This window comes from Rhincodon typus, chromosome 12, assembly GCF_021869965.1.
Source record: "Rhincodon typus isolate 14 chromosome 12, sRhiTyp1.1, whole genome shotgun sequence".
NCBI lineage: Eukaryota > Metazoa > Chordata > Chondrichthyes > Orectolobiformes > Rhincodontidae > Rhincodon > Rhincodon typus.
In genome coordinates, this window is record NC_063343.1 from 25934368 (window position 1) to 25947608 (window position 13241).

Sequence of the window (13241 nt, forward strand, 5' to 3'; positions counted from 1 at the left end):
TGCATGAGAAAAGTTGTTCAGATACATGGCGGACTAGGCACCAGAAAATTCCCTGGACAAAACAAATGGGAAAACTCTGTCCATCGTGAGAAAATGAAAATGAGGAATCTTAAGGCGAAGTAGTACAGGTGACTGCATTCTTCAAAGGCTAAATAAGAAATAAGGAATAAATCTATATAAAGTAAAATTTTAAGCTATTATATTTCAAGTGGATGATGTCATGATAACACTGCGAAGTATTCTCGTTGGAGTGCATTGCAAGTATTATTTCCTGTTTTGGTCATAAAGACAGAAGACAGATTTTCAAACTTGAGTCAGTGCGGTGAATAGTAATAATGTTGTTCTGCAGCCCGAGAAATCTGAGGGAGTCTTCAATCATAATTGACAACCATCAAATCTCATATGGGCAAAAGATAATAAATGATATAGGGAAAAGTAAATCCTGAATTATAATTTAAACCATAACAGTAAGGATTTAAAGTGGAGCCAAACAGATTAAGAAGGCCTCTGGGCTGTTTGTCTCCACATAAAGCATGATCGGCACATGGCATACGCTATGGATGAAGGGAAGAATGCAAAACATTTAAGTATATTTTAAGAAATATTTGGATACTGTGAGGGGAGACAGTCTTTAACGAATAGATAGATGAACAATTCAAAGACAAAATCGGCATGTTCCCAATGGGTTTCGTATCAATGATTACTAATTGAGTAAATTAGGTGAGATTGAAGCCTGTCATTACTTTCTCTCTTTCTAACTTGTGCACAAATATGAGGCAGAAAAACTATAAATAAACTGACCAGTTTTAAGTGTTTCTATTGTGGGTGTAGTTACACAATCTTTGTGTCCAGAGAAGGTGTATATAAAAATAAAATGCAGAGCTTTTCTTCACTTGCTACAATTGAATCTTTTGGAGTGTACCTGAATGTTGTTATATAATAATAATTTCTTTGAGGCTTATTTGGCCATTTTTGATAGCATGAATGCTGTTTGGAACAAATTAATTTGCTAAGTTTATTGGAGTTTTCTTGTTACTGTACTTGCAGAATTCCGTTGAGATATCAAGAATAGCTTTCAAAAACAAACTAGATATATATTTGTAGAGGAAGAATTTACAAGGTTATGGTGTAAGAATGGGAAGCAGGGGACCAACAGATTGTTGTTTTAAAGAGTCCATACCATCACAAGCCAATATCACAGAACGTCCTCTTATGCTGTGAGTGAAATAACTTCACAGAAGCCAGTATCCTGTAACCTGTCACTAAGTTACTCTTTATTTACATGTGGAAAGACCTTGACACTGACCCAACTCCCTGAGAGCCAGCTCTCAGAGTGAACAGGATGTCCTGTTTATATCTGTCAGTCAGGGCTCCCTGATTGGACCAGATTAACAGCTCCAATCAGGGAACTCGTATTCTATAAGGTCTACCTGGCTGACCTTGTTACAAACACGACATCCCTGTCCCTCTAAGTCACATAGGCCAGTTCTTTTTCTTGTAGGTCCTCCTGGGGCACTTTAGCACTGGGTCAGGTTTCTCCAACTCTGCCTCTGATACAGGTGGCAGGTAACACACAGTAGCTCACCTCTTGCGCCCAGAGTGTCTTGGGAGAAATTCATTCTCTTCTTCAGGAGGCGAAGGTGTCAAGGTGGCAACATTTGCAGTGGCCATCTCAGATTCTAAGGCATCTTTAATACCTGATGGAGAGGAGGAACCTATGGGTTCCAAAACAGTCAGAAAGACCATCAAGGAGCTGGGCATGCTTTGCTACGGCACCATTTGCGAGTGTGTAGCTTACATATGGTCCACGTACTTGCTCAGGACCATCGCACCTACCTGAACTTTACACATCACTGGAACTGACCTCGTGTCAACCACACCTCTCACTCATGCAGGACCATCTCCGTGGTTCCTACATGAAACTTGGTCCTCTGAGCTAAACTGTCTGTCTTGCTTAGCGGCGTCTTGTATCTGGTATTGGTGTTCCGATGCCATTTCACCCTCTCCCCCGTTTCAAGAAGATTAGATTTAACCCGGTGCGGAGTCTTCTCCCCATCAGCAACTCTACTGGAGCTATCCCTGTAGTTGTATGAGGGGTGGTCCTATAATCAAATTGGAACTGGGAGAACTTGGCATCCAGGGTTTACCAGGCCATTCCCACAAATGTGGACGAGTGGCTGGCAGTAATTTTTGTCCTTTTTGGCACTCTGGGCACTGCTTCACCAATGCATCTATGTCTGCATCCAATCCTGGCCACCAGACATAACTTCTCGCCAACATCTTCATTTTCCAAACACCTGGATGACCCTGGTGGAGTTCAACCAGTACCTTGTGGTGACCTTTGCTCGGGGCAATCACTGTTGCTTCCCACAATAATTTGCTGTCTTCTACTGTGATCTGGTCTCCCTGAGTCCAAAAAGGTTTCAATTTTGGTTGTGACGGCCCTTTGCTTTCTTCCATCACCACCAGCTGTTTCAGTTTTGCCAGGAACGGATCATTCTGCATCCAAAGTCTGATACTGTCAGCTGTGACTGGAAATGTGTTCAGAAAATTCAAATCCATCATGGACTCTTGCAGTGCCATACAACTGGTGGTGTATCTGCCAGGGGGAGGCAGCTCAATGCATCCAGTATTCCAACTTATAATTATAAGCACTTAGTATTGGAGCCCACTGCTGAATTTAGACTGAAGCTACATCACTGTCTTGGACTCTTTAATTAGACCTAGCAAGGGTTTGTGGTCTTTATTGTTACAAATTTACATCGGTAAAGATATTGGTGGAACTTCCTGACTCAAAATATGACTGCCAAGCCTCTGTTCTCTGTCTGGACGCATTTAGGTTCTACATTAGCCAAAGCCTAGGATGCATACACCATGAGGCGTTCCTCTCCATTGAGCCACCTTTGAGCTAACACTAACCCGATGCTCTATGGGGAGGCATCGCAGATCTCACTTGGGATCATCGTGTGCCAATACCTGACAGAATGATAGCTATTTCTTCACTTCCCTGAAAGCTATGGCTTGGCCACTTCCAAGGCTGACTCTTTTTGAAAAGTTGCTACAAAAGTGCCAGGATGGAGATCAGGTTATGTACAAACTTCCTGTAACAATTCACCAGTCCAAGGAAAGACCTAAGCTCTGGTACTGATGTGGGAGCTGGGGCAGTTTTGATCTCCTTCACTTTATCTTCCAACAGGTGTAATCCAGTCTTGTCAATTCTATAGCCCAAAGAGGTCACTTGTGGTGCCTGGAACATATATTTCTCCCTTCTATAGTGTACGTCCACTTGGGCTAAACATCTAAGGACAATATCCAAGTTTCCTAAGGGCTCCTTATCAGTCTTCACTGTTATCAGCACGTCATCTAGATATATGACAACCTGGTGTGGACCTTGTAAAATATTCTCCATCATCTGAAAAATTACACAGGCTAATGATACCCCAAATGTCAATTTCATATGTTGGTATACACCCTTATGGGTATTAATTGTAGCGTACCTCTGGGAATCTTCATCTAACTGCAATTGCCAGTATGCATGGTTTATGTCCAGCTCTGTGAAGAACAGCCCACCTGCCAGCTTTGCGAGGGACTGTGAATTTATCCAGCTCCAAAAAGTGGTTTACTGTTTGTTTAAAATTCTCACAAACGTGAACCGATCTGTTGGGCTTCACAATCAGTAAGATTGATGCTACCCATTACGCAAACTGTATTGGTTTGATGATTCCTTCGCTTTCCAGCCTTCTGATTTCTGCCTCTACTTTTGCATTTAAGGCAAATGGTACTGGACGGGCCTTGCAGAATCATGGAATTGCTTCCTTGTTAACATGCAAGGCCTTCTCTCCTTTGATACTCGTTAGACCTTCCGAAAAGCTTCCAGGTATTTACTTAAGGCTTCACTCAGGCAGCCATTTTCTAATTGAAAAATATTGATCCAATCTAGGTGAATCTTTCTCAATCAATTTTCCCCCATTAAGCTTGGGCCTGAGCCTTTTAGTACAATCAGCGGTAACTTAACCAGCTGCTTCTCACAAGAGACTGGAACTGAAGTCGTAAGCTTAATCTGTAAAGGTTCTCCGGTACGGGTTCTCAATCTTGCCGAGATCTTACGCAAACTTAAGGGTTGGATTCCAGAGTGAATTTTGTTAAAGACTGGTTCTGCAGTCACTGAAATGGCTGCGCCGGTATCAACCTACATTGTTGCTAAGCAACTTAACCATTCCAAACCAGATGTAGGTGGACTTCCAGGGTGCGCACTCTCCTAGATACTGGCCTATGAATTCTCCTAATCAGTTTAAGTCTAGTGGGACTTTTGCTGTCTTGTGTCCACATACTGACAGCAACTACAATGGTTTGCTAGTCTGGATCCTGAAGAAAATTTTAAGGCTTGGCTTTCTTTTGGGTTTTGCAGTGGGCTGACTGAGAGTCCCTTTGTTCAGGATATATCCTGAGTGAGGCTATGCAATTGCTTTCACTCAAGTGGTGTTCCCCAACAAAGTCGGACTGGTGAGGGTGTCCACTTCCATCAGAATCCCGTGCTCCACTTGCCACATTTTCAATGACAAAGCCAGCTGTAGTGCCTGTTCAGCTAGTCAGCTCTTTTGCATAGTTACGTCGTTAATCCCACATACCAAACTGTCTCTCAGCATCTCATTAAGGGTTAAACCAAAGTCACATGCTTCTGCCAGTCATCTTAACCTCATCAAAAATCCTGATACAGATTCCCTTCGTTCTTGAATTGTTGAGTAAAATAGATAGCATCTCAGAATTAGAGGTTTGGTGTCATAATATTCCATAACTAAATCTGTCAACTCTTGAAAGGTTTTGATATCTGGTGGCTCAGGAAGTAACCAAAAAAGCTGTGGGTCCACAAGCTGTCAGGAGAATTACTCATTGCTTTTCATCTGCTCCAATGTCATTTGCCTGGAAAGAATAATACATTTTTCCACATACTGGACACAGTCTTTATGGCAGAGTCAAACAAGTCAAGCTTCCCAAATAATGGAATGATGCCAGAAATACTTGCCCCAACTCAAAGACAACTGTTGCGGAAATTTCTTCAAGCGCAAGCTCTGCTCTTGTTACCACAGAAATAACTCCGTTGTTGTCAGTATTCCATTACCAAGTCACCCTTTATTTACATGTGGAGAGCCCTTGAAACTGATCCAGCTCTCAGAATGAACAGGATGTCTGACATTCCTGTTTTATCTGTCAGCCAAGGCTCCCTGTTTGGACCAGATTAACAGCCCCAATCAGGGAACTCATATTCTATGTCGTTTACCTGGCTGATCGTGTTACAATCACTACAATTAGTTTTCATGATTTATGCTGTAAATCATAGTAAGCACAAAAATATTAGATAATTCATCAAGTTATAGGCATCAATCATTAAAATATTTTATAAGGACATACCATATTGTCAACCAAAAGCATTAATCTGATGCCTTTAACAATCAGCAGAGGTTACATTGTTCTAACACTTGAGGCATCATATATTCTTGTGGGTTAGCTGCTGTGTATAACTAATCAGAGACCTGTTTATTATAGCCAAACACTTATGGTACGAGTTTATGGCAAATTAACAAGAAAGGATTACTACTTTTGAAAACTCTGTTCTCTAATATAAATTGGAAACTGTTACTCAAATTGAAGTTACTGTAAAGACTAAGAAAAATTCAATCATTAATGTGGCAGTGATGATATCAAAGGAGTACAAAAACCTAGTTGAATAGGCAGGAGATTGTAACAGTTGAAATATATTTATTACACGTCTTGTTGCAATAAGTTGAAATATACTTATTGCAAGGCAGAACGAAATCCAGTCCCATTGCACACATATCTGAATAGAGACAAGGTGATGGAGAAAAATACAGTTATGGGGAATCTAGAATAAGTGGTAACAGCTTTCTCTCATGCTTCTGCCTTTGGACACTTATTTTTTTGAAACATGATTAGTCAACCTGCTGACCATTCCTTGTTTCCTAAGCAATGTATTTGGTACCAATCATTATTAGTAGGAGAATTGTTTTGTAATGGCTGATAGGTAACATACACAAGCATGCTGAAACAAATTGGATAAACCTTATTGTGTAAAGAAAGCAAGCAGTACTCTATAAATTTTAGTGAAAATACATGTAACCAATTTGACCTTTAGATGCACTGTACCAGTTTATACATGGTTACAGAATCTGGAACCAATATAGTATACAGTCTGGAGAGAAACATGATCCTTAGTTCCAAAATTCTAAATTGCATTTCAGTGCATGCTATTCAAAAGATGTAGATTTTAAGCATGGGAAGAATGTTTAAATCTTATCTGTATCTTAACATGATGTATTTTCAATATAATATTTAAAGTACTAGACATTTTTAATGAGGCTCCCAATATCAACACAAATCCTAATGTGAAGACCGCTTTTCTCACTGGTCGAGACCAATCGAGATAATCCCTTAAGGGCTCACCTTTATCCCCCTCCACCCTAACAGCAATGAATACCACTCACACTTGGACATTGAACAGTTTTTGCACTGCCTCAGCCTCCGCGCCTACTTCTTTAATCGTGAGCCTAACGCTCTCTCTACTGACCCCTTCTCCTGCCTCCAACACACCCTCTCCTCCTGGACACCACCCCAAGGCCTCCTACCCTCCCTCGACCTCTTCATCTCCAACTGCCGTCGAGACATCAATCGCCTCAACCTCTCCACCCCTCACACCCACTCCAACCTCTCCCCCACAGAACGTGCAGCCTTCCACTCCCTCCGCTCCAACCACAAGCTCAATATAAAACCCGCGGACAAGGGAGACGCAGGTGTAGTATGGCGCACTGACCGCTACATCGCCGAGGCCAGACGCCGACTCTCTGACACCTCCTCCTACTGCCCCCTTGATCATGACCCCACCGCCGACAACCAAAACATCATCTCCCAAACCATCCACAACCCCATCACTTCAGGTGACCTCCTACCTACAGTCTCCAACCTCATCGTTCCCCAACCCCACACCGCCTGTTTCTATCTCCTTCCCAAAATCCACAAACCTGACTGCCCTGGTCGACCCATTGTCTCCGCCTGCTCCTGCCCCACTGAACTTATCTCTACTTAGCTCGACTCCATTTTCTCCCCCTTGGTCCAGGTACTCCCCACCTACGTCCATGACACCACCCACGCCCTCCACCTCCTCCAAAATTTCTGATTCCCTGGTCCCCAACACCTCATCTTTATCATGGACGTCCGGTCCCTAAAGGCGCTCCGCTTCTTCCTGTCCCACAGGCCCAACCAGTCCCCCTCCACTGACACCCTCATCCGCTTAGCTGAACTCGTCGTCACCCTTAACAACTTCTCCTTCAATTCCTCCCACTTCCTACAGACAAAGGGGGTGGCCATGGGTACCCGCATGGGCCCGAGCTATGCCTGCCTCTTTGTAGGTTACATGGAACAATCCCTCTTCCGTAGCTACACTGGCCCTAAACCCCACCTCTTCCTCCGTTACATCGATGACCATGTTGACACCGCCTCATACTCCCACGAGGAGCTCGAACAGTTCATCCACTTCACTAACACCTTCCACCCCAACCTTAAGTTCACCTGGACCATCTCTGACACTTCTCTCTCCTTCCTGGACCTCTCTGTTTCCATCTCTGGCAACCACCTGGAAACCAATATCCATTTCAAGCCTACCGACTCCCACAGCTACCTAGAATACACCTCCTCCCACCCACCTTCCTGCAAATATGCCATCCTCTATTCCCAATTCCTTCGCCTCCGCCGCATCTGCTCCTGGGATGAGGCATTCCACTCCTGGACATCCCAGATGTCCTCATTTTTCAAGGACCGCAACTTCCCCTCCACATTGGTCGAACACGCACTCAACTGGGTCTCTCGCATTTCCCACAACTCAGCCCTCACACCCCCTCCCCGCAATAACCAAAACAGGATCCCCCTCGTCCTCACGTATCACCCCACCAACCTCCGGATCCAACGCATCATCCTCCGACACTTCCGCCATCTGCAACTGACCCCACACCAAAGACACTTTTCCCTCCCCACCCTTATCTGCTTTCCGGAGGGACCACTCTCTCCGTGACTCCCTCGTCCGCTCCACACTCCCCACCAGCCCCACCACACCCGGCACTTTTCCCTGCAACCGCAGGAAGTGCTACACCTGTCCCTACACCTCCCCACTCACCCCCATCCCAGGCCCCAAGAAAACCTTCCACATCAAACAGATGTTCACCTGCACATCTGCTAATGTGGTATACTGTATGTGCTGTTCCCGATGTGGCCTCCTCTACATCGGGGAAACCAAGCGGAGGCTTGGGCACCACTTTGTGGAACACCTACGCTCGTTTCGCAACAAACAACTGCACCTCCCAGTCGTGAACCATTTCAACTCCCCCTCCCACTCCCTGGACGACATGTCCATCCTGGGCCTCCTGCAGTGCCACAATGATGCCACCCAAAGGTTGCAGGAACAGCAACTCATATTTTGCTTGGGAACCCTGCAGCCCAATGGTATCAATGTGGAATTCACAAGCTTCAAAATCTCCCCTCCCCCAACCGCATCCCAAAACCAGCCCAGCTTGTCTCTGCCTCCCTAACCTGTCCTTCCTCCCGCCTATCCCCTCCTCTAACCTCAAGCCCCACCCCCATCTCCTGCCTACCAGCCTCATCCCGCCCCCTTGACCTGTCCGTCCTCCCTGGACTGACCTATCCCCTCCCTAACTCCCCACCTACACTCACCTTTACTGGCTCCACCCCCGCCTCTTTGACCTGTCTGTCTCCTCTCGATCTATTTTTTCCTTTATCCATCTTCTATCTGCTTCCCCCTCTCTTCCTATTTATTTCAGAATCCCCTTCCCCTCCCCCATTTCTGAAGAAGTGTCTAGACCCGAAACATCAGCTTTCCTGCTCCTCTGATGCTGCTTGGCCTGCTGTGTTCATCCAGCTCTACACCTTGTTATCTCTTAATCCCTTAAGAAATACTTCTTTGTGCAATTGTTATTGACTGATCTTGGAAATCACCATCATTTTGTTAATTAATTGTAAATATGAAACAAAAACAGTGGAAATTGAGATCCACAGTGTTCTTGTTTCTCTACCATAATAGAAATTAAACATGCTTATACAATATCAACAATTTTTCTTAACTTAAACCAACATTACCTGCTGCAGTGTCAGATCTCTTGCTTTTAATTTTGTACCCAAATGACAGGCAAACATTAGCTCCTCTACATTTTCCAGTATCATTAATCTTCAAGCCCCTTTCCATTTTTAGATAAATTCCACTCAGACTGTAAAGTTTTGCACGTGCAAGTAAAGTCAATACACAGAAGACTGTTGTTCTACAACTTAATTCAACATGTATTTGTAAAGCTGCCACAGTTTATGGTGTGTCTTCAGCAATCAGTATGACTTGGTGATGTATGCAGTGGGTCATGTGACAACTGTACTCAGGGTATCTTGGTCACCTGGGAAATTACCCACAGACACAGCAATGGCTCAAGCTCCCAAGAGAAAATTGGAATACACATATGCCAGCTGGGCTGAGAACCTGGGATGAATAGGTTGGATTTCATAAGTTATTATTAATACAATACGGCAGCATTACTTGAAATACTCTACCAGCATATTGTTAAATGGCAATTACAAATTAAACTTCACATCATCCTGATAATTTATTTCAGATAATTACAGGCAACACCTTGAGCCATTTGTTAATTGAACCTACGTTAAAGCGCTCAGTAAAGCATAATCTTTTGAAAATACAGTAAGCTTACATAAAAAAAACACATAAATTTGTAATTCAGTACATTGCAAAGGTAGCATTAGTAAAAAGGCAAGTGGTTTGACAATAAACTTTAAATTCTTCGCTGATACAAAAGATCCCCCAAGACCAATTCTCAGAGGTTTGCCTAAAGCTTTATTAACATCTGGTGAATTCACAGTAGAACTAACTATGAGACTCAAAGGTGGGGAAAAGCAGGGACTCGGGAGGCATTGCTGGAGCTTGGATGGTGGCAATACTGGTTAGTCTACCAATCATTGGGAATTGGGCAGGGAACCGCCACAAGTTACAATTAAAATGAGGTTGGATTTTCAGAGAGTTTTGAAGTTTCAACTGACCTTCAAAATGGCAGAATGATATGGATAAACTCTCCCATTTCTGACAGGTCCAGTAGGAAGGAGGCAATAACACAATTTACTGAAGCGCGAAAGCCAAAGTCAGCAGGATTACATGACTTTAGAGCGGAGTTCAAACTGATCACATTTTGCTGTTTCAAGTATGGGAGTCTTGGATAAATGGAGAAGATATAAATAATCTTGAAGAGCAAATAAGTTTATGGTAATGATCTGAAGTTTTGTTTTAATTTCCCCACTCTTCCCACATGAAAACAAAAACAGGCTGAAGCTGTCAAAGAGAGTCAAAAAAGACCCTCCACTTTGATTAACAAACTGTCTGATATAAGTTAGAAAACAAATTATCATCTATATGGGCAATTTCAATAGGTCAATTGTTGTTGTTTCCCCCAAGGGTGATTATTACACCATTGTGAATGTTTGGTTGAGTTTCAAAAGCCAGAGTTATCTCATAGGAGGTTCTGAATTCACTGTTTAATTGACAGTTTAAGAAGTTACTAAAGGACGAGCTGTCTTTTATGTGAATCAGAACAGAAGTTTGTTTGTTTCTATAAGGGATTAAACACTCAAGGGGATTTAAAAGTTTTATACAGATTTCTTGAAAGGGAATATTTTCACTATCACAAGTATATCAGTGAGAGCTATACAAGTCTGCCAAAAGTCTGTTCCTCTCCACATAGCTTTTGAGATAAGTCTATAGTGGATACTGACCGAGTGGCCTCTGATTGGCCAGCAGCTCTCAGGACAAGATGTTCACAGTACTGCATTTAAATGTCTCCAGGTGAAATAGGAGCCCTACAGTAGTATATCCAATGCCAAGTAAGGACCTTATTTCACTGGGTCTCCTGAAGTTTGGGTCAGTAGGGTGCCATCAGATTTTGTTATGGTTAACTGGTGCATTAATAGGATTAAACAAAGCTAGCATGGGTTTATGAAAGGCAAATCATGTTGAACAAACTTACAAGAGTTTGTAACTAGTAGAATACAAGAGGGAGAATCAGGGATGAGGTGTATTTGGATTTTCAGACAGTTTTCATATGGTCCTACACAAGGGGTTATACAGCAAAATTAAAGGACATGGGACAGAGAGTAATATATTGGCATGGATTGAGAATTGGTTGAGAGTAGACAGAGTGTTTTTCTGGATGGCAGACCCAATGCTTGGGTCCTAGCTTTTCATGATATATATAAATGACCTAGGTGAAGATACCAAATACAACTTTTCCAAGTTTGCTGATGACACAAAACAGGGCAAGATTGTAATTTATAAGGAGGATACAAGTCGGTGTTAATGTGATTTAGACAAGTTGAGTGAGTGGGCAAACACATGGCAGATGCAGTATAACTTGGCTAAAAATGAAGTTCTGTGTGAAAAAAAGCAGAAAGGCAGAGTATTATTTAAATGGTGATATGGTGGAAAATGTGGATGTACAAAGGGATCCAGATATCATGAAAGGCATTAGACAGGCAGGTGCATCAAGCAATTAGGAAGGCAAATTATATATTGGCCTTCATTGCAACAGGATGAGTTCAGAAGAAGGGATGTCTTGCTGCAGCTATATAGGGCCTTGAAGAGACCACAACTGTGTACAGTGTGTTGTTTTGGTCTCCCTCCCTCAGAAAGGATGTACTTGCCAAAGATGGGTGCAGTGGAGGTTCACTAGGGTTAGCAGGACTGTCCCAAAAGGAGAGATTGGTTCAGCCGGGCCTGTATTCACCGGCATTTAGAAGGATGCGGGGGAATCTGATTGAAATGTATAAAATTACATAGGAACAGGGGTAAGTTATTCAATCCTGCAAGTCTGTTCTGCCATTCAGTGAGATCATGGCTGATCTGTGGCCTAACTCCATATACCTGCCTTTGGCTCATATCTTTTCATTGCTTTGCTTAGGAAAAAAATTATCTATCTCAGATTAAAAATGAACAACTGATCCAGAATCCACTGCTGTTTGTGGAAGAGAGTTCCAAACAAATACCACCCTCCACATGTAGAAGTGCTTCCTAACATTGCTCCTCAACAGTCTGGCCCTAATTCTCTGACTACTTCTAGCACAGAACTGGACAGACTAGAGAGAAGAAGAATGTTTCCCAGGTGGGGATGTCTATAACCAGGAGTCACATTCTCAGAATACAAGGTAAACTATTTAAAAATATTTTTCACTCATACGGTAGAGATGCTGTGGAATTCTCTGTTACAGAAGGCTAGGAAGGCCAAGTCTCTGAATACATTGAACAAAGAGACAGATTATTTTTTAGATTTTAAAGGCATGGGGAAATGGGGAGTAAGTGGAAGTATAACACTGTGATAGAGGATCAGCCATGATCATACTGAACATCAGAGCAAACTCAATGGGCCAAATGGCCTACTCCTGCTCCTAATTTCTACGTCTCTATGATGGGCTCTTGCTGACCACGTTAAAGTTCATCCCATGAGTGATACCTGTTTGAGAGGTTTGAGATCTCAGTAACCAGGGAGAAAGTTGGTGAGTGATTTGTAGCATCATTTCCAGGGAAGACCTGTCTAAGCCACAAACCTATCAATTAAGTCTTTGGGACTAGACGCATTGCCTAATCAGAACTGCCAGCCAATCAGTCACTGTCACTGCTTCTGGAAGCCCAGCTTCGGAGTCCCAGGATAGAGAAGGACACAGGACAAAAATAAGTGATGCTGGTTTCTCAAGTTAGGGTCAGAGAGGGCCAGGGCAGTCAAAAGGCAGGCTAGGGGTGTACCACCTGATCAGCATTGCACAGTGATCATGTCCACTCCCTCAATGTGGTGTTAATTGCCTTTGCTTGGGGAAAACTCTCATCATCTCCCTAAGGCGACAAGCTGTCTCCAGAACAATAGCTGTCATACATGCTGCATGATGATAGGTCTAGAACTGGTTTAATCCCATTGGTGGCAGAGTGAGGTGCTCGAGCGGTCTTAATTTGGCCATTACTGAGACATGCCTGCAGGATGTCAGGGATTGGGACCTAAATCATGAAGGTACAGTGCATTCAGGAAGAACAGGGAGCTAGAAAATGTGGACTGGTGACTGTTAGTTAACCATAATATCAGTACAACAGAGAGTGATGACCTAAGTTCTGGAATCCTAGATACATA